The following is a 27,477-nucleotide window of genomic DNA, read 5'->3' as shown; positions in this document are numbered from 1 at the left end:
GGAAAGAGAAATCCCCCAAAGTCACAGTGGTGACACTCTACTAAATCCAATCAAACTGAGGAGAGAGAGGGAGAGACACACACATGGGGAGAGCGAGAGAGAGGGAAGGAGGGAGGAAGATATCCTCTTTGGTGCCTGTGTGTGTCCAACAGCATTGATGCAATAACACCTCATTCAGTGTTTAGCCCTTCTCAAAGGACAGGCAGGGATAACACTTTAAACCCTGTGGCTTTATCTCCTGCAGATTTTCCATAAAATGCCAAGCCAGGGAGCCGGGGCCATGTGACAACCATGTAGGTCAGGGCAGATGGGGGGTAGAGAGTGTGGGAGGTGAAGGGAGAGAGAAAGAGTGGGGGAGGATGGGAGTTTTCTAATGGAACTGTTGAAAATAGCTTGCAGTAACCAGATTAGATCAATTAAGATTCTGTTTGTAGCTGTCGCTGCATACAGCAAGGCTGAGGCTTTAAACACGTAAACACAGAGCAACCAAAACACCAAGCAGGAGAAATAATGTCCACATTGTCCACTTTATTGGAGGGGAGTTGATATGTTTTTGTGAATGAGCCAGGTTAAGGTATGTGAATAAGCAGGCCAATTCTTTTTGCAAGGGCAGCTCATAGAAAGGGCTTCCACGCTGGGATAAACTGTGTCTTTGAAATTCTCCACATATCTTCGCCACAAATTAACAAACGGGAGTGCAACAGGTAAGACAGAAATAAGCCACTTTCTTCCATGCGGTAAATGTTTTCTGCGCGAGCGGTTGACCACGTTCTGTGGTCAGGTGTAGTTTTTTTTATTTTAGTTTTTAAATTTGAAAAGTCCTAATTGATTCAGAAAACTTAACAACCTTGTCCTCTTTACAATAGTCAGCAATTAGACAGCTCTGTCTGACCAATGAACTGAAATACATTTCTCAAGTTTTACAATTTGTTATATCTGTGGATAAAGTCTATCTCTGTGCAACGGGCTGGTGATAATGGAAATTAACAGTGATCACTGAGCATAACTAGATCTGTTATGTAACCTCTACACACCACTCAACCCACTTATCACAGCTTCTGCAAAACACCTGGTTTACACTAAGATATGTATTATTTTGCGAACGCCGTGCGAGGCTAAGGATGTGCGATAACAATAGCCTTGGAAGAAACAAGCTCTCGTGCTTATCAAACACACCTGCAGGCAGGTATCCCTGACCTTACAGCCGGTTTGCAAATTCAATACGTTCTACATCTTGACTCAAAATCTTGGTTTCTGTGGAAACATTTTCTGGTGAACAGCCTGATCGTTATCCATGACATTTTCAGAATACAGAGATATGTCAATATTCTGAAGCTCACGGGTTTGTATAATTGAACTGGGGGGGGGGGACTTTAGTTTTCATATGCCGAGGGCACAGAGGTTCCCAGTGGAATACCAGTGATGCCTGATGGAATACAAAAGATGGACCGGGATTATGCTTTGTGCTACTGACTGACCTTGACTTATGTTTTGACCCACATCCACACTCAATCACATGATTCTGTTTTGATCAATATAACTCAGGTGGGATGCACCAAAAGATGTGGCCAAATAGTGACTGTATCCCCTCTGAATATCTGCGTTTCTACACTTGTCCCGAGCACCACTGGCTAGCTTTGTATAAGCTGGCCTCAATCAAGCTCAAAGGCACCATCCCTGTGAAAATAGTATTGATCATAACGAGCATCTATCCATGCATAAGAGCTTGTTTCAATTGATTTTTCCTATTTGAGCTGAAAAACATAATAGAGTTGATATGAATTACAGGGTGTTTTGCTTCAGTTCATCAACACAGCCCAAATAATACTTGCCGTTACCAGGGAAACATGATAACAGTTTTTGTCTGTTTTTCAACAATCAATTACTTTAATGCATTTATGCTGATATTTACACAGAAGCAAACAACACTCTGTATAAGTCAGCAACACAACAACTAGGCTGTTTGTGCGATAAACATATGGGGGACGTGAATGGTAGATGATCAACAACATTTCATTCCACTGCAAGAAAAAAATTATATCTTTGCTTACCACTAATGTTCAGCTACACGCAGCATAATACCGGCTGTTGACTAAATGCAGGTTACTGTCATGCTTTTGTTCTGCAACACTCCATCAAGTGTGGTGGCCTTTGCAGGTATAATATTCAGAATAAATACAATACGTTGTAATAAGCTACATAAAATAACTTGTTCAGCAAAAGTTTCTGCGCACTCCAAACTCTCCCAGTTGTCACGTTATGCTCTAAGATTTGCTGTCGCTAATTCCCAAGCTCAAGGCTGATCAGTGTTATTCTACTGACACTTCCCCTAAAGCCTTCTGACATTAAGCCTTTATAAGACAGTTATGGGTATTACATTGGTCTTGCAACATAAACTACTTTTTATTCCTTTACCATAGCGTTTAAATAAAATAGCTAAAGCAACAGATTAAACTCAATAGGCCAACAGGCTACCTCCATCCTTGTTAACAAGCAATTATTGTACTGTTATCCTTGGAGTGTCTTCTGTAGGTTTTAGGCTTGGGGCCTTAATATTATTAAAATAGCCTAGGTGCAGTTTCATACAAGGAATACAATGATGTCCATTTACATTTATCTCACTGTCCCTGCCCAAATTTTTATCTATATCATTCTGGGCCAGATAAGACAGATAATAATATCACAATATGGAAAGATTTGCCCTGGATAGTTCGAAGGAAAAGAAAACAGGGAAAATCAACTTACACCCCCACCGCACAACCAAAACAGCCTATTGTAAAGCAGGTAAAGAGATTAAAGTCTGTGTTAAATCACAGGGTTACCTTGGGACAAAAGCTTGGCTGTGCTGACCCATCAACATGAAACTTTAAAATTAAAACATAAAAATAGGATTACATTTTTTTTTAATGCAGGGTTAGGGTCCTCATTTTAATTCACTGTCAGTCTAACAAACCTCCCGAACAAACAATCACTAAGTAATGCAACTTGATATCGTATAATTGCATGTTTTAGCATTTATTTTTATAGTATTTTTTCAAATATCTCTGGCACCTTGTATATAGAAATACAAAGATAAAAACATTTTAATATCATAATTAAAGATATATTTTTAAAAATCAATAAAATGAGTTCTGTAAATACAAAAATTTTATTTAAATGAAGCCATTTCATTTAAATACAATGAATTTAAATACAAGCCCGACTCATGCGGATGCTTTTTAGGCTTCAGCGCTCTCGCTTCTCATTCACTTTGAATGGTGTCACGTCACACATTGCTGAACTGAATAATGACAATAATGATGCGTTACTTTGCTTGTGCTGCTTGCACTGAAAGTTGAGAGAAATTCTACTTCTGAAGTCAGGCGTCGGCCAATGAAAAAAATGGCAGTGCAGCCGATAGCCAATGAAATCATGGAGCGACGTCGCTGGTTCAGGCAGCTAGCTTTGCTAATGCTACCTGCTAAGTGAGGCTTGGCTAGCTTGCCTCAACGTGTGATTAATGCCATGAAGATTACGCGAGCAAAACAAAGAAACAAAAAAACCCCAAATAAACAAACAACAAAAAGGATCAGGGACACCCACAGTCAAGCTTTGAAGCAACACATCTGTGTAAGTGCTCCCTTATTCCTTAACAGGCTAACCGTTAATATTTAAGGATTTGACTATACTTCCACTCATGCATTAGTTGGTTTGTCTTCCCTTATTCTGCTTCAAACCAAGGTGACCCCATAATGCTTTGAAACCAACTCTATTTGGACTGATTCTTCCAAATGTCTGCCTGTTTTTCTCGAGTTATTAGTGAATAATTTGCCTTCAATAACGTGTTAATTTCTCTTCAACTGTAGCAAGTTGAAAACTTAGCAGTGCTCAACAATAGGCACTTGTATTACTTTTGCTATAGTTTGGCAGAAGAATCATCCACTCATCATCTATGCAAACCATTCTGCGGCAGTGCATACACTCAAAGAGCTGCCATTGGTTCAACGCACCAAAGTGTCATCTTAAAAAACATTTTGTGACACTTTGTTGAGGTAAAACACTGTCCTGGTTCATTATCGCTACAGTTAGAGGAGCTACCTGAGGAAAGCCAACAGTGACACAGTAAATCTGATGAGAAGATAGAAGCAACTTGGCTAGAAAGAGCAGCAAAAATGTGTAATTGTTTTGAAATCCTAAAAATAAATTGAATGTACTGAATACTTAAGCTGACTTGTTATGCTACCTGGCTAGTTAGCAATAACTGTCATGTCATTCAGTTTCTCAATGTAATGGTGAGTCCCAGTCAGAAACACGCTATCACTGGAGTTGTGACATCCGAGTTCCGAGATATCTGGAACCAGCACAAAATTTGTCGTGCTATTTATGCCACAATTAAATTTTTTCCAGATTTAGACAGTAAGCCTATAAGAGATGGAGATTTCTAAGAAAAGTCGGGACTGCTGAAAGCCATTCACAGTGACAGTCACTCTGATTTTTGGGTCCACATTACTGTTTCTCAATGACAAACAACAGTCAGTGTTCACACACCAAGTGACCCTCCAATTCCAACATATAATTGCTCTGTTAGGAACATTGTGCATATAGTTGGACAACAGGATCCCAACAGGAAGGCGAACTTTGGAACTCCCAGTGCTTTACATAATGGCGAGCCCAACTATAACCTTGTAATTTTGTTAATTTGGGATAATTTCATGATAATGTCGAGTCATACCCCACCACTTATCCTATTTCTTGCAGACAAAAATAAAACTCTTTTGCTAAGATGTTTTTCTGAGACATTAAAAAACTGTGTTTTTAAAAATTATTTTCACACTAACAAATGATAAAACTGTGTTTAAGTGAATCTAAAGTCTATTGCGTGAGTCTTTAGACACAAGTAATTTTCATTAAGCCAAGACATTTTTACCTCCTGCAAAACAAACACTGGCAGCAGCCCTCCTAACCTCTTTAACTAGTTAAAAACAAGCGTACTTCACTTATTGACAAAGTTTCTTAAAGCTTAAAAGTCTTACTCTATCCAGGTCTTTGGGCTGAAAATAATATGACGCTCCATCTTTCAAAGATGTACTTTTCCTAAAGCATTGTTGATTGCCCTGTGTCCATTACTTGGAAGGATTATGATAATATTCCACATTGTGCTCGGCGTGATGCACAGGAAATTCAATACTCAAAAGGTTAATGCAATCAATTAGGATGACAAAGGAGTAAAGTAAAACCCTCCTGCTCGTGGAAAAAAGAGACAGGAGAAGAGTGGGGGAGAAAAGGTATTGAAAGCTTGAATGGATCCAAAGAGAAAAGAGGCACTTGAAACGGCAGAAAAATGGCATTTATTCAACGTGTATCGTCCAAGGCCAACTAAATGAAACACACACAAAGTGTATACAAAAAGAAAGAAAAAATAGCTCTCAGATAGTGAATTGCATCATCCAGCACTCAACCAGTTGTAATTGAACAATACAGGAGCAATATTTTTGTTTGAAGGTAATCAGATACCTAAGCCAAGGAAAAAGTGGCCAGTACTAGAGGCTTGAGCATCGATTCGTAATGCTCATAACGTTCTATGGTCTTTTCCCCGTTCTGAGTCAAGTTTTGTCTCCGCACTCCATTCCCATGTGCATTGTTGCATGGGCTGAATATTAACAGCACAACAATTGTGTATGGGAGAGATATCTTTTGTTATTTAGATAGATGTTACAATGCCATACAACACAAAGGAGTCTCATCATTGCAGATAAATGGATAAACTTGGATGGCGGTATTGAGCTCTACAACCGTTGTAATAATCCATATTACCTTTTCAGCCTCACTCTGTCAAAATGGTGATGTATTAATCACATTTCAGCAATCCTCCATGGCTAATGATAATGTTATGAGAGTCTGGGTGGCAATATTTCGCTAACGTCTGCAACGCCTATTTTCTGCCGATAAGTTGTGCAAGAAGAAAAGCCTAAAACCTTGTAATCCACTTAGGTAAGGCAGTAGACTTACCTACTTCTGCAAACACACAACCTCATAAATCTACTGCACCTTCACATTCTTAAAGACTGTCGAGCCTGAAAAAACTCCAGCAGATCCTTCATCCCACTTTGTTTGTACCAAATGAAGACATGTTTCACATTTCAGACCGTTGCACAAGGTAAAGAAGTGTGCACACACAGGCCCCAACAGATACTCTGTGTCTCTCTGTTAGTCTCCCTCGCAGCAGCGGGAGCAAATAAAGCCAAAAAATATCAGAGCTTCAGCGCAATCTCCAACCTAATATAATTTAGCGAACATCTTCAGCAAGTAAGCTATTTGACATTTTGTTCCTGAGTGGAATGTTATAAATTAGAAAAAGAAAAAAAAAGGATTAGACTTAAAACATTGATTTTCTGCCAAGCACTCTGAAGTACTGCCTTTTTATTCTTACTCTTAACTTCCATTTAGCTCCTCTGTGAACAAATAAAGAGGAATGTGAGCAACAACAGGCAGAGGAGCTAGTGTTAGGCGGTAACCAGGGCTTTATGTTTTGACCATAAGAATCACTTTTTTTTTTTCCAGGGGCACCTGACCTACATCGCATTTTTCTGTTTGGGCATTTTCAGGTCCAGCAGCCACGTCACACAAACAATGGAGCAAAATGGGCTTTGAAGTCAGCCCTGAATGAAAATGGAGGGGCTGACACATGAAATGCCCTCACAGCTGGGCTGCCCCAAGTCAAAAGAAAAACAAATACTTTGAATGAGAGGGGGACACGCCGCTCCTGTCTGAGCTTCCTAAGGCCCTAAGCCGCCACCGGGAGGTGGGCTTTCACGATATGCCGGTAATGATGGATGGATTGGGAAGAAAGTCTATTCACATGGAGATGTTACATCATAAATATTTACACAGGGCTGCCGTTTCCATGTAGCCTTTGCTTGTTTTGACACACTGGAAAAATTTTAAAGGACAAAAAAAAAAGTGCAGGAGAAAGAAAAGCGCAGAAAACGAAAAGGCAGCCTCTCTTTTTTGTTATTATACTATACTGAGTGATACAATAATACTAAATTGAGTTACATGACTTGTTGCTCTTTTTCTCAGTGAGACAAATTATCTTTCCTACGGCGAACTGTGGGCTTTATTTACTTTTATTTGTGACTGAATGAACTCGTGTTTATTACAGAATCATTGCCCTCCTACACACAAATTCTGAAAAACTAACAAAACACCAAACAAAGAGTCTGAGTTTCAATTATCTATCGTTCTCAAACCAGTCATAAATTTTTTCTAAAGATCTACGAGTGCTGGTGGGGGGGGGGGGGGACGACAAATATAGAACAAACAATTTAGCAGATCGTCACCTTACTTAACAATCACACCCAGTCTGCCTCATCTATCACTGCGACCAAAGAGAAGTAAAAGGGAGACATCAATGTTGTTTGTAAGCAGCCATACAAATTTCTGCTCGGTGAGCTCAATTAAAAGCCTTGAGGTCCCCCGAGACCCCCTGTAACCAGTGAAAACAATTTTGGCAGTTTAATTTTCCTCCCACTGTCTAAGAGAGGGACTCCACTTTCTAGCCTCTACGTCTGTGGGAGCCAAAAAGAGAAGGAGGGGGCGGGGTGGTGTGTGTGTGTCATGCCAGCCCCGTGTTGGAGCAAGCTGGCCTTTATGATTAGTTGCATTAACGTATATCAAAAGCCAATTAAACCAACTGTAACCAGTTATGCTGTTGTTATGCGGTCAGAGGCAGGAGTCTGTAAGTAGTCTGCACAGCAGTCGAATCTTAACTTTGCTTCGACTTCCAAAGGAACTTGTTTAAAGATGTCCCCGAGTGCGAGTGCATACCTGTGTAAAGAGAAATCTCAGCTGACCCTCCTGTTTGCTATGAATTATCCAATCTTTGTGGAAATCTGGGAAGCGTGCTGGGTGTGCATCTTAGGTTCTGATTGATACAGGGAGTGTGTCTTCTTTCTGGTGCGTGAGTGACACCACCAGAAACAAAGGAGTGTTGGTGTATCCCTCCACCTCAATTCCCGGCCATGCCAACCCCCCCGCCCCCCCCACACCCGGTGATAGCGAGGGGTCTCTGGTTTGACATGAGACAGCCCAGACTGTCACTTCTGAATGTTTAGATCCCTCTTGACTAGGAGGCCAGGGGCAAGGGCTGTTGTATGCATCCTTATGACAGACTCCCACATCAGCATTGTGCTCATACCAGCTAACATCATTAGCACAGAAGGTTTCATCTCAGGGAGAGAGAAAAAAAAGCAACCCAGTTTCTTCAAGTCACAAGTCATTAGTGTCCTCTCGAGAGTCAAATTGTACAGAGGCAGATTTTTTTTTTTTTTTTTTTTTATCAGCAACAAAAGGTTTTATACTCTTGTTAATTTGGTGGATGTCATCTGTACTTAGATGTCTGTGTCTAATGTCTGTTACAGTAATAAATGCCATAAAGTGGAAAAAATTATATTATTTCGTCGAGATGACAATGTGGGATGCTGCTACAACAACATCTAAACATAAAACAGGCATAAAAGAACGGTTCCCCTGATAAGAAGAGTATAGCGTGCAAAAATGGAGAAACCACGGCGCTATAACATGCTGATTTTATTACCGCCAGTGCAAAGTTCCAGTTCTCTAATAGATTATTAGTTGTATTTTTATATTCTATATGTAAATAAGCAAGTCAGCTAACACACTTCTCAACAGCTGTTTATGTCAGGAAACAAAATGGGTGTATTTATAGGAAAAGGCATAATTCGGTTGTAGTAGTTTTTGAGTCAGCCTGACAGGGTTTCTCACAAACAGTGTTAGGAGTGCATTTGGTTCCATATAGATCACCCATAGTAAGAAAGGCACAGAGAGAGAGAGAGAGAAAGAGAGAGAGAGGGGGCCCTCTTTGGAAAACAGATACATCAGTGAGCCTGTATAGTGTACAACATCGCTGTGAGTTAATCAGTTGGAAAATAAAACGGTGGGATTCTAATAAGTCATTTGTCAATTTTTACAACCCCCAGACACATTGATCCACGGGGATTAATGAAGATGCCTGATATTGTTGGAGATATGAACAGGGGAGATGGTGGGGACAGTAATCAGTCATGTTGGGGATTTGTCCTACCTCGTTTTCTCTTCCTGGGGAGTCACTGCGTACAGGAGCTCACCTCATCTAAAAAGAAGAGCAAAGGAAAAACATTAAAAAAAATAAAAATAAACCCAGGCACTGATTATTCCGATGTATATGCACGTGCATACATGTTCTCGAGAAATCCATACATTTACCCAGCTCAATCTAATCTGCAGTGGCTGACATAATGTAACGAGCCTCCAGATGATGCAAGAGGAAGATGGGTACTTTTTGTTCACTCCTTTCCTTTTGATATGCAGAATAATAGTGCACAGATACCCAGGCCCCATGTCCCAGCTGGGGGAAAGCAGTGACTGAAGGAGGAGACTATAGTTTGTAAAGCCCATTGAAGCATGGGGAGCAACTGTACAGAGTACAGTCGTGTATGAACCACGTCTGTTCATATTTCAGCCGTTTGCCAGAAATAAATTAAGTTGGACTATTCTAATAGTAGCTTCCTACGTCTTAGCTGAAGGTGAGTTGACACAGTCTTATAGAGCAAACAATAAAACAAATCACTCCCCTTTGAAACCTTGGGGGCAAAGCTTACTTGTTGGCAGAGATACAGAGATTCAAATACTACTTAGATAACGAACACAGCTGATGGGGCCAGAGTATGTGGTGAGATATCTCCATATTCATATTGTGGAAAAATGGCATTCATTGTTAAAACATGAACCTGCTGCTTTTTCTCATGCGGAGACAAACACACCCTCGTATATGACATCAATAAGCGCAGACAAAGTTTTAAATCAGGGCAGAAACTGACTTTGGCAGAACCAGTTGAGTCACTCTTAAATCCTCTCAAAAGTTTCCTAACCTTGAGAGCCCATGCATCCCAGAAAAAGTAATAATAATTCTAACCTGATCTTCCTACTTATTTTATATCTCCCCTCAGCAACCTAACTTCTTCTTGGCAACAGTGCAGTTATTAATTCATGAGGCACTAATTAGTTCTTTGTTTAATTTTGTGTTAAACAGACTGACCGGAATGATAACGACTCGCGCTGTAGCGCTTCGGTCCCATGCCACTCCTGTTTGCTACAACAAGGGAGCATCGTGCGACTAGCATGATGAACCCAATTCCCTTCTAAGTTGCACTTCATTAAGTCAAAATGTGACAAGGAGCTTAGAGGAAGAACTGGCAGATCTGATCATACATAACAATGCAGGCCCAGTAAGTTTGAGGGGGGGGTGGGTGCTGGTGCACGAGGTGGTGTGCGGGGTAGTGAATTCCAGCATGCATGTTGATAATTTTCTATTTTTAACCCTTGGGGGCCGTCTTTCATTTTCCTTTAATTGTTTTTGTTCAGAGCTGCAGTGTCCTCTTTTTAAATTGCAGCTCCTATCAACTCTGCTGATCAACCCCCTGTGCAACATTGCAAGCAGACAAGTAAACAACAGGGTTGCCCTTTTCTGGGATGTAGTGCAAATGCTCCGGTAACATAGGTGACAGTGCACACGCATACATAGGGTCAGATATTTACACATTATGTCCAAGGAAACAGTGAGACGGCATGTCGGAGGTGCAGCGGCGACAAACAAATTGAACTTGAAAAATATCGTTTTTGGCCATGTGAGTTGAAAAACCTGCTGAGTGGAAACAAAGGTAAAAGACAAATGCTTGATCAGAGTGCAAGAATGCATTAAGGTAGTGCCATCTACCCATATTTTAAATGCCTTTTAAGAATGTTTTTGTTGAGGGAGTAGTTGGGAAAAACGTCATTCACGAGAATCACAAATTTACCGTCTCAAAGATTTTTATTAGCTGTCCCGAAAAAACCTCTCCTTCTACATACATACCTTTAATGGCATGCCTTCACTCGATGCCCGAGTCTTAAAAGAAGCTATACGCACACTGGGTAAACCCTTCAGTAAACTACAGTCATCGGTTTTGTACATGTGACAGATAGCACTTTCATTGGGATATTTTTTTCCACTCCAAATCATCTGCTGACAAGCTTTGCTAAGATGTTTAGCCTCTCCAAGTATCTTCCCACTGGCTGAAGATATGATAAAATCAAAAAGCAGACAAGTAATTACACTGTATAATAGGCAAGATTGGCATTTTCAAAATCATTTTCATGTGGATGGAAATGACATTGCACAGACTATTCTGTATTCACTGGTGCAGATAAATAAACAAGGCATGGAGAAGAAGGGGGGCATACAGAATGCACAGTACAATGGCAAGCAGGTCAGTAATTAGAAACTCTGTTTGCACAGTAATAATTTTAATATATTCATCAGGAAACAGAGCATGCCTAGCATGATAAAATCCTATCAAGAAACATATCCCAACTGCAGCAACCTTTTAAACATACTGGAAGCTCATTGTTGAGAACCTGAAATAGCAAAATAAATATATAAACACACAAAAAATTAGAAAATCATGCAGCTACACAATCCCTACATTGCAAATTTCACCCTTATAAGTTGTCATTATAGCAAGGCAGGGATATGCAACTCTTTCGAAATGCCAAAAAAGTCTTCGGTCTGGATTGGTACCTGCAGGTAAATGTGCTTCTGGAGCTTTTGACCTCTTTTTAGCCAAGTGCAAACAAGCTGAAGCCCTCCAACACCAAAACATGTTCCGGCGTTGATTGTGCGAGCAACACGTGTGTAACCTTGTTTGTTATTGGGGTGGCAGTGATGATGCTATGGAAATTATTGCAAATTGCTTAAAGGACTCCTGACACGTAAAAAACCTTGACCTCGCAATGCCATTTCCCAAAGTCAGAATAATGTGTATTTGTTAGAGAAATTCAAGGTGGAGCACAAAGGTAATCAGCACGAACAACATTTTTACAGAAGTTCAAGGAGCTCCAAGCTAATCATCTACGAACTATTCAGCTGCTTTCATGCATGCATATGCCGATGGCATATATATGTATGTATACGCACACGAGGCAAACCACAACCGCATACACTAAAGCTTTCTCTAAACTTAAAGATGGCACACAAGACGAGCAGATATATCCCTCTGTAATGTTGCAATTATTACCAATTTAAATAACAGGAACACATGAAAAGCTACTCAGCTCAACAGAACAGTTTTAAATAATAACCCTCGTTGCTGTAATGACTGCCAGTCCATTGTCTAAGTTTCCTGGTTTCATTTCCCACACATAAACTCAGAAACTTACTAGTTTACGTGACCTCATTCTACATGAAACAACCTCTAATTACATGAAGTGGAAGCCGCAACAAGAATACACTTCTCACTGAATAGGTCTGTACTTTATGTCCTCTAGCCTGTGTTTCCTTCTGAGTTTTTAAACGCACTGCAGAGTGAGCAACTGATCATTTACTCATGCATATTTGACAGCACCTAGTAGGCCCCTTTTTGTTCTGTCACTTCTGGCTCCTATTCTCCTTTTCCCCTAGGAGAGGACAGAGTCAGGGGCTTGAGGGCAGCTACCTACACAGTTCCGCTGTCCCCTCCTCGCCTAATTTTTGTTGTCCAGCCCTTTGAAACCTCAATCTCATGCAGAACCAAAGAATGGTGATCCATGTGCAACAAGTGCCAGTGCCATGGAAACCCCCGTTTTGCCCCCAAAATATTCCTTTTTATCCCTTTTGAAGACCTGTCACCAGGCAAAGCAGGCATCACACGACCCTGGGCCTAGCCATGACAAAGCCTATTTTCTGCCTGCTTCTTGATTGATTAAAAAAGACTTTTTAGTAAAACCATGTTAAAGGACACAAAAAGTGACACACAGAAGAAAAGGGATCTTGCGGATGGCCCAATCAGACGGGTTTCCCTGTACTAACGCACAAAAAAAACCCACAAAAAGAAAAGAAACAATATCATAATCGCCACAAAGGAAGGGTCAGGCCAAAGCATGAAACTCGACGACAATGGTAATTACGAAAATGAAAGAAAGACGGGTTGGAATTTGGTAGGTGTGTTACGTTGAGCTACATATCAGATTCTTTTACATGAACTGTGTGATTTTTTTTCCCTGGAATCAGACGACTGAAAACTCGCTTCGCTGTAGCTCTAAATACTGTGGTGGGGTTTCTCTTTGGAAATGACGCTCTCGTCACCGCAGGACATTCATATCCGAGCATTGCTCTAGATTATTACAGGTTCCCACCACATTTGGGAATAAAATTATACACGCAGGATTGTAGTTCATGTCTGATGTGATCAATATTCTATACGTTAGACGGGCGATGGAGCAAAAAACAAAAAGACTGGCTCAGCTGCTCTGCATGCGCCAAACGAGGCCATATTACTAAAAAAGCACAGGTCGATAAGAGACTATTTTTCTGTTTTTGTTGGCACTGTGTCATATCTCTGTGACTTAACAGTTTTTGCTCGCAGAACATGAGCCGACTTATGTGGAAACTGGTTATATGTTTTAATATATCAAACGTGCACAGGAACACTTTCATCAGCACTGAAGAAAAGAAGCTGCTCTCTTTGTTTCTGCGTAGAGATGTGGAGCAGATATTTACCAAGAGGATAGGCAGGGGGTGGCGGCGGTGGTGAGGGGGTGCAGAGAGGAGGAGAAGCATTAGAAGCGTCCACACATGAGCAATTAGTATTCCAGATCCTGATGGTTCTAAACACAAAAAGGCCTCACCAAATCCCCACGGCGGAGGTGTCAGACAGAAAATGACGAAAATCTGCTCCTTGACAGGGAGTCATTTATATTTTAGCTTCGTTCCATTATCTTAACGAATCCATCATCAGCCAATGCAATATTAACAGCAGAAAATCAACTCATTAGATCCAGGGGGATTTAATCAAGATTGCAATCATGTATGCGGTTCCTGGAGAGTTGGCTTCTTCTTTTTTTTTTTTCTTTTTGGTCCTTTCCACGTAATTGCCGCATCTCAGATCTTAATAAATTATTCTCGATCTGAGATTGATGCCCTTTTTTTTCATTGCCTCTCACGCCATGCACTCACTGTCTCCAACTATAATATTTACCATAAACATTATTATGTCATGGGCACACAGTTTAAAATGGCCTTTAGCTAACTCGCAGAAGTAATTGGCTTCTCCAATTCTCTCTCGTTTCCTTGCTAATTGCCCAGTGATATTGCTAACAGTTCCCCGAGAAAGAAAGAAAGACAGAAAAGAAAAGAAAAGGCCTCTTTTGCGCAAGCTGGGATGTGTTGCTAGGATTTTTCAACCTTTATATGTGGATGTAGAAAGAATTTGCCGTGTTTGATATTGCTTAACAAGACATGCAAGCAGATGAAAGGACATTCCACTTTTGATATGTAAAACTTTATGTGAAACCCTGGAGGCAGAGAGAAAATAGAAAGAGCTCAAATTTCAGGTGGATATTTTTTAGTCATTTAGTCTCAGTTTCTGGAGAAAAAACAACACCCGATAGATAACTGACACTCACGCACACAGACACACAATTCTTTAAATCTTAAGATCTTTTATCAGTTAAAATAAAAATAAAAAACTGCTGTCCTGCGCTGAAACTACACACTGTACTTTTAAATCTACATTTTGCAAAATCAGAAACACTGCGCCTTAATCGTTACATGTTGGATTTGCTGTATAAAATGTCAAATAACTAATTTAAAGTTCAACTGAAACTAGTATAAAGATATTTTATACTGTTGTTGTGTTTTTAGCAGCTGCATCTCCTTTTCTTTAACAGCACTCTATAAACATTTAGGAAGTGTGGAGACCATCTGCTATAATATTAAAAGCAACTTTTAAAGCGGACCTTCTTTACAGTATTCTTCATTTCATAATGTTTTCTGAACTAGAGGTCTGAACTGCAGGCACGCCGGTTTATCTCTTGGACTTTTACAAAAGCTAGACTGTGATTTGCTAACATAAGCAAGGTCTTCTCTAAAAGACTCGCCTGTATGGCAGCAATATGCTGAGCCAAAGTCTGTAAGTACTGTGCAGCATTAAAGGTGAAATCACAAAGGTGCAAGATGACCATGTTAATTCACCCCGATGCCATCTGACCATTCTGCAGTGATAACACTGAAGATGGTCATTCTTGTCTTTAGCTTGAACACGGCAGCATCTGCGATTTGGAACAAAATTAAAGCGGGACAAAGTTTTCCACTTAACCTGAGTCTTTCTTAAACACGCTCAGGTTCACAGACGGTAGCAGGATGTCTGGACCTTGTTTATCTGTTTCTCTCTCTCTGCATGGCACAGATTTGCATTAACACCTGTAGATGCAGAGATGAACTGTGTTTGCTCACAATGGTTGTGTTCCTGAGGATTTCCTGGAAGTGAGTCCATGCAGTGCTTCCACTGCAGAAGAGAAACGTGAGTTTTTAATATTATGGCATCTCAGAGTGCAGAAATCAAGGGCATTCAGTGCTGTTTTTTGGCCTTGATCCTTGCAAACAAAGATTTCTCTGAATCTTTTAAAGAAGCAGATGATAAAATCCTCACAGTACAGTTCAAACTGACTGTCTTTAAAACTGAGCTATTTTTTTTATTGCCACAGCTGCAGACCCCACCTTTGGACTTCTTTAAATACTTGCAAATTGATGCAAATGTTCTGAAACTCATCTTTGACACAATATTTAGATGAAACCAGACTTCAGGAAACATAATCTCATTGTTTTAAAGAGAGGCACATGCAGTGTTGTGTCAACCAGCTCAGCTGCAGCTCCACGTCATGTTGCTAATGATGCATTATTATTATTGATGCCGACAGAACTTTTAAAAATGCATTCACCACATTAGATAGAGTGATACCCAAACTCTAAATGTATCCATTTATACCACCTGATAGGATGACAGGGGGAAAAAAACTCTCCGGCTTCATTATTACTAAATAGGAAAATTTGCTTTTACATGTAAAAATCTTAACACAGCACAAAGTGGTGTAAGTATGTGTTACATGTGGCTTTGGGAGGCTAAATAAGGAGATTAGAGAAGGGAAATAAGGAACTAGGAAGCACCACCCAGGTCATAAGAAGACATCAGCTGTTGAAAATGTACGCAAAAGTTTCATTATTTTTTGTGAAGCTCTATCTTCTCTCCTGCTTTCCCTCATGCGTGTGACCACAGAGCTTCTTGCCCCTCACAGACAAGATTAACTTCTAATATGTTCAACATGATCCAAAAGTGTAAAAACTGTCAGAGAGACCTTTAATCTGCCTATGGAACAAAGCCTTTTGTACAAGGACTTACCTGACCTTGTCACTGCAAGTTTAACTTGCTGTCTGTTAGGCAATATAAAGCCCTAGCCAGTGCTTCTCTTCCACCCCCTCCCTCTAAGTCTTTTCCCTCCCGCCGCCTCGGTCTCTCTCTTGCTTGCTCGCTCTTCCTATGCACAGAATGGGGGTGTGTAAGTACAGCACCAAATGCTGTGCTAATCCCTGTTTCTCTGAGATGGCCAATAGTAAATCCGAGCCCTCTGTAAACCAATCTCAGAGTTTTTTATCTTGATTTATTAGATTACGTGGCCCGGGTCCCTGAGCCCATGCTACACATACTAATCCTAATCGGAATAGACAAGTATTAGGCCAGTTCAAGGGGAGCTAAACAGCAGCAGTGGCCAACTTTCAGTAAGAGGGAAACTACAAGCTTATAGGCTTGATGGAGCTTTTTATCCTTTTTCCTTTTTTCTCTACTTACATTAGCAGAATGAGTGTGTAATTAAATACATAAATCCTGACACACCAACCCTCAAAAGGCCTAAAAACCACTGAACCCCGTCCAGTTTGGCTTTCTTTTCCCTGCACAATGAAGTTACTGAGCCAAGCCCAATCATTTGTATTTTTCTCAGATTTTTAACTGTGAGCAAAGCAAACATGAAAGTCCCATTGAAAACAACTGCAAGAATTAATTTTACATCTCAGTGAATTCAAGGCAGTGTTGTCAAATTATAAGCAACAGGGCTATGTAACTAATTTCCCTTGGTCCAGAGACCTTAAGTAATTTTCATCTGCGATAATAAATCGCACATAATTAGTAAGGTGTCTGTCCTCTGTTTGCCTTTTGCCACTAAAACACGGTCACATTAATGTTACTAACTTTAAACCGGTATGAAAGGATCGTTTCAGGCATGCTGCAAATTGCTGGTCTCACACGGTTTTCAACCAGTTCAGCCACTGCGGATGGCAAGTGGGTTAGGCTGGATGGAGTCCATGTGACACATGAGGCCAGGGCTGGGGAACATTAAGAAGTGTCTGCTTGTACACTAATGCTGGTGGCAGCTGTTAGTCTGCCAAAAACTGCAGCAGCAGCAGCAAGGATATCCTGAAATACTATTGAAAACCGCTAAACCTCCTCCTCGCTGATGTAAAGCTATACAGCTGCTCGGCGCCAGTACAATCACTGATCAATCTGGGAAAGTTAAAAATGGAGCCAGGTTTGTGGACTAAACACGCTGCTTTTCAGCTTAGAAGGTCAAAGTGGGGATCTCCAGGGAATGCCGAAGACTAATTTTGCTGCATTTTAGAAAGTTTGTTCAGCAGCCAGAACAAATGCAACATATGCTGACGCATCTGTGTGTCTGCGCCGCAAACGATGCGAGCGTGCGTCTGGTTGTGTATTCTTTCCGAGAGCACGTGGAGATTTTTTGAGGCATCACCGGAGCACAGAGGTTGCCCCTGCCCACTGCCCTCAGGGGTGACAGGGGAGCTAAGGGAGATGTGACAGCCATGTCTGCTCCCTGTATGTGTTTGTTTGCCCCTGAAAACGAGACACCAATCTCACTCCAGCCCCCTGGGCATGTTTAGCTGTGCCTCCACCGCACCGCCTTCATCTGATACAAAGTGGAAGTCCACCCGGTAATAACATGCATCTCCGCTGGTGGGGTGAAAGTGGATACATATACACTTCAGAGCAAGAAAAAAGAGAAGCTGGCTGATACATCCCCCCTTGTATTTCAGCTGAAAACTGAAAGATTTTTCGGCATTGTTACGATAAGTAGTGTCAGGACGCAGCAAAGCACACTTTGAAGTAGTATCGCTATAAAAAGCCTAACATAGCATGTAAAGTGTTATGCGATGTTAAAAACATGATCCACTGCTTCTCCATGCCAAATAAAAGTGAGGAATGAATTTCCTTTGCACTTGTGTTTTGTCCTTAGACCCAAGAGTCACCAAGTGTACTTTGCAAGGAATATTCATTTCCTTAGGATGGCCTCGTCAGCCTTGTGACCCAATCCATATCCATTCTGTCCTGTCTGCCCTCCCCAGTCACTGCCTCTTTTCTGTAAGTGGCAGATATTTCACCTGCCTATCAGTTTCCCTTTAAACGTGCTGCTATATGCAGGAAAGGCACCCATATAGGGTCACTGACTGTCCTCTACAGGCCCTCTTTGAAGCTACTATCTGGTCGTCTCTACTTCCCCTCCTTCTTCTATCACTCAAATTACAGTGTGTAGAGGTCACTGGTAGAAATGGGTTCAACAGAGCTGATTAACTTTGATCTAGTTTTACATATTATTGGGATGGAAAAAGTACAAGCCTTGGGAGGCTCATGACTTAAAAAGCGGATCATAAATTTAGGCCTCCCTAATTTATATTTACAACGGGGAAATAGTAGGCTTCTTTAATTTTTCTCCAGTGCCTGGAACAGAGCCTAGAAGATGTTCTGCAATGTTGTGAATGCCTGACTAGAGCGCACACTGTATTAATAAGAGTTTGCTTGTGTATGCGGTCCACAGCAAAAGGCAGTTTACTAGCAAATAATGGGAATCAGATCATTTCCATGCAGAAATGTGCAGCGGGAAAGAAAGCAGCTGCTTCGACGTGAGGAAGGTAGGAGGAGGTTAAAAGGAGTCAATGGAGGCTAAAGAGACAGCAGGTCTACCGATGACAGAAAGAGTGGCCAGGGACTGCAGTTCAGGACTTCTGGAAACCACATCAAACAGACTATGGAGCGCTGCCAAGATGAACACACACCAACTGTTGCAAAAAAAGAACGTGAGAGAGGAAGAGGGGAGGGCGGACAAGTGGAAAAAGGACAGTTTTGTTTAAAAAATAGAGGATACAAAGATAGAAATGTATGGGGAGAAAAAGAGAGACGGATGTTGCCACAGAAAATCCAATCAATCAATATTAAACACAGTATCACTTACACATTTTATGATAAAGTTATAATTTAGCTTAATTTAGTTCATCATGGAGCAAAATAGTAACCATTGGCTGGCTCCAGCATCTCATATGGGGACTCAATCCACTGTTAAACTTGGTCATTCTAGTTATATATTAATGAGATCTCGAGTATTGAAATTAATGAGAACAAGAGTGGGATTAAAGTAAAAGAAGTGGCTTTCCACATCTGCAGATATGCAGGTGTATGTAGGAGATATGTGACCAAACACATTATATTTTTTTTAAAAGTTGCTGCTGAGTTATTACAGCAATATTTGGTTAGCTTATAACTTGATTTGCAATGAAAATATGACATTTTAAAGTCTGAGCAGTACAAAAAGAAATGTCTTGTTAACTCTTACTAGGTGAAAAAATGAGGTCGGTCAAGCTAAAGAAAACGTATCATTAAAATTTGATATTAACTATTATTTATCTAGAACTTTTCAAACGTAAGCATTTCTTTGGCCCTGTCTCAAGTCACAATGTTTCGTACCTTTAATTTGCACTCAAGCGTGCTCATCGCATATGACTTTATCATTAGTCGGCTGCTAGTGGACATCCCAGGCTCTGGTTGCTTGACCTTTTAACATATTTATCCCCCTGCCATATGTGATTCAGCGACTCACCGGAAGTCACTTCACTCACTCGGCTCAAAGTTGCCAGAACCGAGTCGCCCGTTGTTATTGTTATTGTTGTCGAATGTCACCGTCTTTCTATGATTCGTGGCTGCCACGTAGTAGCAAATCGTCTCACGTGTGGACGCCCCTTAAATACTGATGCTAGCCAACAACCTAACATATTATTTTATCAGACATTAACATTACACGCGTTGTGTTGTGTTGCCGTTCGTGCCGTGCTTGATTTCAGGAAACACCCTGTCTAAATTTAGAAGCAATGCAAATAAATTCATCATGGTGCAAATGTACCAGTGTAAGTATCCAAATTTAAGGAGTGTGTGTGTCATACAGCACATATATTGAAATTACTACGGGTCAGTTTAAATTGACAACATTTTATACATGAGCAAAATGAAGAAAATTGGAGGATTAAATGTAGTTTAAAAATAAACTTCTTTTTGACTACATTAGTAATTAATATCATTAACCGGGTTATTTCAGGGTTGTGCATGACAACTGCAGTTATGTTGTGTGAGTGTTTGTTTCTATTCTAACAAAACGAGTAATTCAGGGTAAGTCTTCTTTCTGTTTTGATTAAGGCTTCTACATATTTCAACTGTTACCCAGAAGAAAATAGAACGATGACAGGAAAAGCTATACAAAGAATCAACAAAGTTTAATGCAATAGCTTCATTATTTAACACGATGCTATCAAAACTGAGACTGATAAGGCACTATAAATATTCTACAGCGCTTTAAGCTGTTTAGAAGCGCTACAACTGGCCTTACTTATACTAACTGCTCTATTATTTGTAGTGTGTCCAGAACCCCCGCACCCACCCACCCACTCTACAAGCCTGCAGTCAGGCCCTGTTCTCAGGGCTATCAGAAACCAGCCACTTGTTCAGCACCTGACTAATACCCACTATAATGTCACTTCTATATTTGTATCCTGCTAATCTGCTCCCAGGCTCCAATCTTTTCCACTTTCTTGCAAATTTATCACTAGACTGAAAGACTGCTGCCAGATCCTAAGTGCCTCACCCTTTTAAATTAAATAGTGGCATTTGTGATAAAGCCACTAAATTCCTTATCTAGCTGACCTGAAGAGTCTTTCAAGGCAAAGTGTCACTTTTCCTAAACTGGAGCACTTGTGACGCCATACACCCCACCCTATCCAACTGCCACACAAACGCAGACACGCAGGCAAGCACACACCCATGGACTGTCAGTTTTCTTGTCCTTTTCAAGGACAGGATTCGGAACAAAACACAAGTGAGGCTTGTTGGGGAACAGACAAGTGCTTTTACAAACGTATCTATAAATAGGCAGGTCGCGGTTGTTTTCATTTACAATGTAAATGTAGTTTACCTTCTAAACTAAGCTGTCTTGTTCTTACGGTAACTAATACGTAACTGGAATAACAGTTTTGAGGCTTGACTACCATGTGACCAGAGAGCAAACTTAAACCATAATATTCTTAAATAGACAGTAACAGAGGTGTGGAGGACATTTTTCCCATATTTTGTCACTTCCAAGATATTACAGCTATAGAATAATATAGAAATGATTAAGATACATAAGTTATCCAGTTACTCCGAGGTAGTAACGTGTGTCTGTGTATGCCGAGCATATTCAAAGCCCCACATATTTTTACCTTAACTAATTCAACTAAACCCATCTTAAACTATGCAAAACCTTCTTAATTGGTCTCAGAGAAGAAGTCACGGCCAGCAGCTCCAACTTAGGTTATCTTGTCCTGTGCCTGGACTCAAAGAAACACTCGCCTTGTCAATAAATTTTTGTACACTTCCTTCCCATTGTGGATTCATGACCTAATAAGGCACTGTCTGAATTCTGGGGTTATTTTGAGTTTGTGTGATAATGCTCACTCTAACTTTGTCCCTCTTTAGAGATTCTAACAGGAGGCAGCCAGGAACTTTCAGATGATGGCAGTTTGATCAGATAAAAGAGAGAGCTTAAGGTCTTTTTTTTTTTGAAACTATGTTTAATAAAACTACAAATAATCACAAAATTGACATCAACTATACTAATTATGCTCAGAATAGTATTAGTAAGTAGACGGCAGGTACACAAATATAACAGGACAGAATAATCAAATGAAAATCATCCAGAGTGCTTTCATTGTTTTCACCAGCAGTGCTGCTGTTTTCATGCATACATGTTTTTTGGCCTTTTCTCGCGTTTCTAATCTGTTTTTGATAGGGTGAGATGTGACTTCCTATCCAAGCCGCTTCTATTGTTTTCCTGCGTTTTTAGAGGAATGAGGCTAAAAACAAATTGTTCCTATGTAGAAGGTCAAACAACATTGTTATGAAACGAAGAAAATGAGACTAAAGGTAAAAGCGCACGGCCAACAGGGCATTCCTGTTCCAGAGCCAGGACCTGTAAACACCACTTTGTTGATCTGTAATTAAGAGGAAGAAAATCTTCACTTTAGCACTGTGGGCTTCTCGCAGTGATACTTCCTCTTAGTCTCAGTCTCTTGTGTTTATTTATCAGTTTCTAAAACTGTACGCTGAAGGACTTCTTGATTATTTAGACAAGACACAGGAGTATTTCCTGGGCCAACAGAGTGAAATCTCTGATGCAGGGCTCCAAGCAGGCAGCTTGCTTAATACTTGACCCATGACCTCTCCTGGGTAATAATGCCTCTGTATCTATCCTCACACACGTAGCGGCACAGAACAATCACACATTCAGATGCCTGGAGAGGTTTCACAAAGCTGTGAGAAACATAGTCGAAAAAGTTCCTATTTCTAGCGACTCTTGTGATTTTTTTTAGGTCATACCTGATCAAAAGCTTTCATTTATAAAGTCAAAATATGAATATATTGAATTAAGAGAGCATTAACTTTGAGAACACTATACATCTCCCATGCAAAAGTCCCTGATCTTTGGAAAATGTTTTGCCCTTCTTTCCTTTCACCAGAACAGAGCCACAGGAAATCAGCTTTTAGCACTTTAAGCAGTACTTCCAGACATCTAGATTGCCCTCTGTTTAACATCTCTGGCATTTTCCATTTTCTTCACATTTTTTTACAGTACACACATTCACCCCCACAGCTGTTCCTCCCTTTAGTCATACTCACTCCACACAATTCAGAAAATCTGCCATAAAGTCAAGCAACTGCAAGCTGAGAACTGCTCGCAAAAATAAAGGGCTCTCAGAATAGATAAATAAAATCTCTGTTATCCAGCTGCCCTCCCTAAATCACTCTCAAACCCTTCAACAAGTGGTCACAAGCCGGGGCAAAACAGACTCTTTCAATAGCACATGACAACCACAAAAGAGGATTCTGTTAGATTCCAAAACTGATTGCTTAAGTTTTACAAGTAAAAACTGGGCTGATTCTGTATCTTTGAACATAATTACAGTATGTCCTTGTATCATCCTTCCTGTTGGTAAAGTAACCGCTTAGTGCCCTGCATACATTCCTGGGAATAAAAAAAAAAGAGAGCATTCTGAAAGAAGGGAAGTGGGAGGTTTGTCAGGCTTATTTTCAGTCAATATTTTAGGACTTTGGCTTTTGTGAGAGAGGAAACTGGCTGTGAACACCCATAAGCAGAAAGTCACACTTTCCACACATTTCACATATCCTCCACGGTATAGATGTTCATATGTGGACGGAAGTTACAAGAGGTTAAGAGCGATAATAGCCTGATTGTTTTCTTTTCCACTTTTCTTAAGCGAGACTAAATCCCACAGATTCCCGGCCTGCCAAAATGACCGTGTTTTTACTGTTTTGGCACTGGGATTTCTGCAGAGCAGCATCAAACACAAATTCATCTCCAAAGGCCCAAACATTCGCTTGCAGCCGCAGCACAGCATAATTTGCCAGAAATACTCTACACGTGCTGCTCTGAGCTGACCAGATTTTCAACCAGCTGCTAATATTACACCATTTCAGCTTTTCTGGCGATTGATCAAATAAGCTCAGAACACTTACAGCGCAGAATAATGGAATTGCTTCGAGTGAAATTCAAACGGCTTTCAAGTAAAATGCCTACTTTATTGCACTCGCTCAGTCTTTCAACAATACTTAAGGATTATCTTTTCATAAGGGTGTCAAAGCTCCTCAAATGTTAAAAGAGGTTTCACAGAAACACTTTCTATTATGAAATGTGGTTCAAATAAAGCCAAAATACCCACTTCTTCACTTCTGTTAAGGTGTTTGTGACCAGCCACACAGCATACACAGAAGCCACTGCACAAGCACTGGTCCCTGTGATTTAATACACCTAACAGTGGTCAGACTCACCAAGACAATAAATCCACAGTCAGCCAAAGGATGGTCTCAAAATTCCCTACAATAAGGCTGCAGATAAATGCCATTTTGTGCTCACTGCATTGTCTGCTTGCCTCTATTCTGGTAATCTAATGTGTGCTACATGCTCTTGGTCACCTTGACTTTGGTTGCCATAGTGCACAACACAAACATATCCCCACCCAGAAATACACCAAATAAGGCTTGGGGGAAAATCTCATAATCAGACGGCACAGAGGGAGAGGCAGATATAACCTTAAATATATTGTAAACAGGTCAAAGCTATTCCTTTGTGTACATATCCTGTGCATGCAAGAGGTTACCGGTGACACACACGCACACAGTCTGGCTAATTAGTATACAACAATAATTGTCCTAAGCTCAGCTATTGTTGACTCAAAGAAAATGATAATTGCACGGGCATCAACAAAAAATAAATTGAAGTTCTTTAGAAGAGAGAGGTCTTTGAGGACAAGTCTGTTTGTACCAAAAATGACCTTTAAACACCTTCCTCCAACACAGAGGAATCAGGCTACAAGAAGGCAGCCATCCTGTCTAGCTGTCGACCCCGGCAGATGTGAGTTCTGAAGAGTTCAAAAGAATTCTGCATGGGGGCACCGCCATTTACATAATCCTCCAGATATATTCCCCTGCAACCTAATCAAATTATTCACAAGTCTAGCCCCTAACTATGTAGACCATGCGATACACAGCCTTTCCATTACCAGCCTCTGTGTCTTAATCATATCGAAACAACCAATGTCACTTTTCCCTTTAGATTGGCCAACAGACACAGCAAACAAAGCATGGCTGTGTCTGACACACAAAGATTTCAGACAAACAACATCCTTCCCCCCGTTGTCCACTTTGTTTGGCATTTCTTATTGTCCTGGGATTTTATTTACTTTTGAAGAACAGAGTGCACCAAGAGAAAGAGAATTTTATCACTGGAAGTACACAATCTTAAGACAATAGCACATTATGTTCAAATGATGCTTTCAAGGGAAGTTAGCTGTTGGAGTAATTAGCAGGGCAGAGTCGGAGCTATTGAGAATAACTTTGAAAGACAACTGCAGATGACACGAGGGATTTTGGTAATCACGGGGTTGGGTCCCTCAAGGCCTAATCCGAAAAGGAGATAAAAACAGAAGTGCTGATTCAAATGCAAGTATGATTTATGCAGAAATGTCGAGCTCGAAAATATGGTTCTTTACATTGTGCAATTGCTTATAACGTTTGTGGTACATTCCAGCTTTCCGGACTGGTTGTACCACTTCTGTTTTGCGGTGCAGTGCAAAAGAAAGAACATGTAATGTCCTACAAATGAATAAAGTCGCTCCAATATCAGATTTGAATCCATGATGACGCTAAGTGACATGATATACGATGAAAGAGCTCTACTGTTTAATGCAATTTGTTTGTTTGTTTGTTTGTGTGTGCGTGCGTGCAGGACACACCTCTGGGCACAATTCAGTTCAATTACAGTAATACCAAGTTGTATGAGTCCACTAATGAATCAAGTTATGGCTAACATCCATGTTTTTCCAGACTCATAAGTTATATAGTGTGTGGCTTTACCAGCAACATAGTCCAGCTAGTCAAAACTGCCATTTGTTTCAGTTAGAATAATTACTAGAAAAGTGTCCGTGCTGACTTCAAGCTGTATAGACAAAAGTATTGGGCCACCTACACATTACACCAGGGGTGGGGAAGTCCAGGTCTCAAGGGCCGGTGTCCTGCAGGTTTTAGATATCACCCTGGGTCAACACACCTGAATCAAATGATTAGCTCATTACCAGGCTTCTGGAGAATTTCAAGGGATGGTGAGGAGGTAATTTAGCAATTTAAATCCGCGGTTCTTGGATCAAGGACACGTCTAAAACCTGCAGGACACCGGCCCTTGAAGCATGGAGTCCCCCAACCCCTGCACATCACCTACAGGAGCATGAAGCTCCCAGTGCAGTGTTTTTGTGCTGATGTTGATGCCAGAGGAGGTTTGGAGCTCTGCAGCTTCTGAGGCGCCGTGACTGTGATGCACTACTACTACGCCTCAGCCCTCAGTAACCCGCTGTGTAACTTTACGTGGTCTGCCACTTCGCGGCTGAGTGCCTGTGGTTCCTAAACACTTCCACTTTGCAGAAATACCACTTACAGTTGATGGTGGAATATCTAGGAAGGAAGAAGTCTCACAAACTGACTTCTTGCAATGGTGGCATCCTATCACAGGACCACATTCAAATTCAGTGAGCTCTACAGAACAATCCATTCCTTCACAAATGTTCATAAATGTGGACTGCATTTCCATGTACTTAATTTTATAGCCCTATGCCAAGGGGATTGAAAATATCCTTCAAAGAGTAAGACAGAATGGTCCAATACTTTGCCCATTTAGAGGATTTTGGATGTAAAACGTGATAACACTGGAATTTTTATCACATTAGAAAAATGTGATAAAAAAATGTGACCTGTTTTGTCATTTTTCAACCACCAAAGTCAAATCAGTTTATCCTCAAGTTCAAGCTAATATTTATGTCATATTTGAATTCAAAACTTCCTTAGAGTTTTCCAGAGAAATTTCCAGTCTATTCTCTGGGAAAATACTGCGTGACATTTCATCCAAATTCACTAGGTATCAGTATTTTAGGCACACGCAGTCCCATGCAAATTAGGAAACCAAACTGACGAGTTTGCTTTCTCACGCGAGGTAAGCCCCCTCTGGACATCAACAGCTTTTAGGAAGTTAAAGCAAAAGTGTTCAAATTAGCCGAAGCTGTTGCCAATGCTCGGCACGGGTATGTTTCATGGCTTCCCCGATCACAAAATGTTACCAGAAGTCTTCCAGTACCAGCTACTTGAACTGTCTGATGAACCCGGGCAACCACTGACATGATAAAGTCATTTCCTGCTGGTTTCTGACTGCATCTCTGATTTCTAATATGACATACCTCCACATCTAACCACAGAGACTGAATATCTATATGTTCATTTTGTGGTTGTATTAGTGCGACCTCTAGATAAACCTCCAATAAATGCAACCAGTCAGTCACTGTGTGGAGTTCTGTATAATTTCCATGTCGCAGGAAGCGCAGATAATTTTCCTTTTCTTGTTTTTTAAATCAAATTTGCTCTTTCAGTTCAATAACACAAAAACTGCAACGTTACAAAAAAGTTTCACCTGTTCCAAAACCGTAACACACATGATCTCGTTGCTCCTTTACTTAGCATTGTTTGAGGCTGAGAAACATCATCCCCATTGCTAATCAGCCTGTTTTTGCTTTGTGTACGATATGCTGCCAGGGGGTAAAGGGTTAATGGATCAGCCAAAGTTTACATCCCATATGCGGTCAATTTTCAATGACTTCTTTTCCCACATTGAAATAAACTATTTTATGTCTCCAAATATGCAGATCATTTTGCTTAATGAAAG

At 40.6% G+C, this 27,477-nt stretch overlaps 1 protein-coding gene across 3 annotated transcripts in view; it reads right to left on the bottom strand.

Annotated features, from left to right (window-relative positions):
- The window catches only part of casz1 (castor zinc finger 1), a 167,471-nt gene that overhangs the window by 78,997 nt on the left and 60,997 nt on the right, over nucleotides 1–27,477 (bottom strand). For all 3 annotated transcript variants that reach the window (XM_040047814.1, XM_040047813.1, XM_040047815.1), the window contains one exon: nucleotides 9,083–9,130. The gene's annotated coding sequence lies outside the window, so the exon portion shown is untranslated. The remainder of the gene's footprint in view (nucleotides 1–9,082; nucleotides 9,131–27,477) is intronic.

The sequence above is a fragment of the Simochromis diagramma genome, unplaced genomic scaffold (genome assembly GCF_900408965.1).
Source record: "Simochromis diagramma unplaced genomic scaffold, fSimDia1.1 OVJJ01000387.1, whole genome shotgun sequence".
NCBI classification, from domain to species: Eukaryota; Metazoa; Chordata; class Actinopteri; order Cichliformes; family Cichlidae; genus Simochromis; species Simochromis diagramma.
The sequence above is the reverse complement of the archived record's forward strand: the minus strand, read 5'-3'. Positions and strand labels throughout refer to the sequence as shown.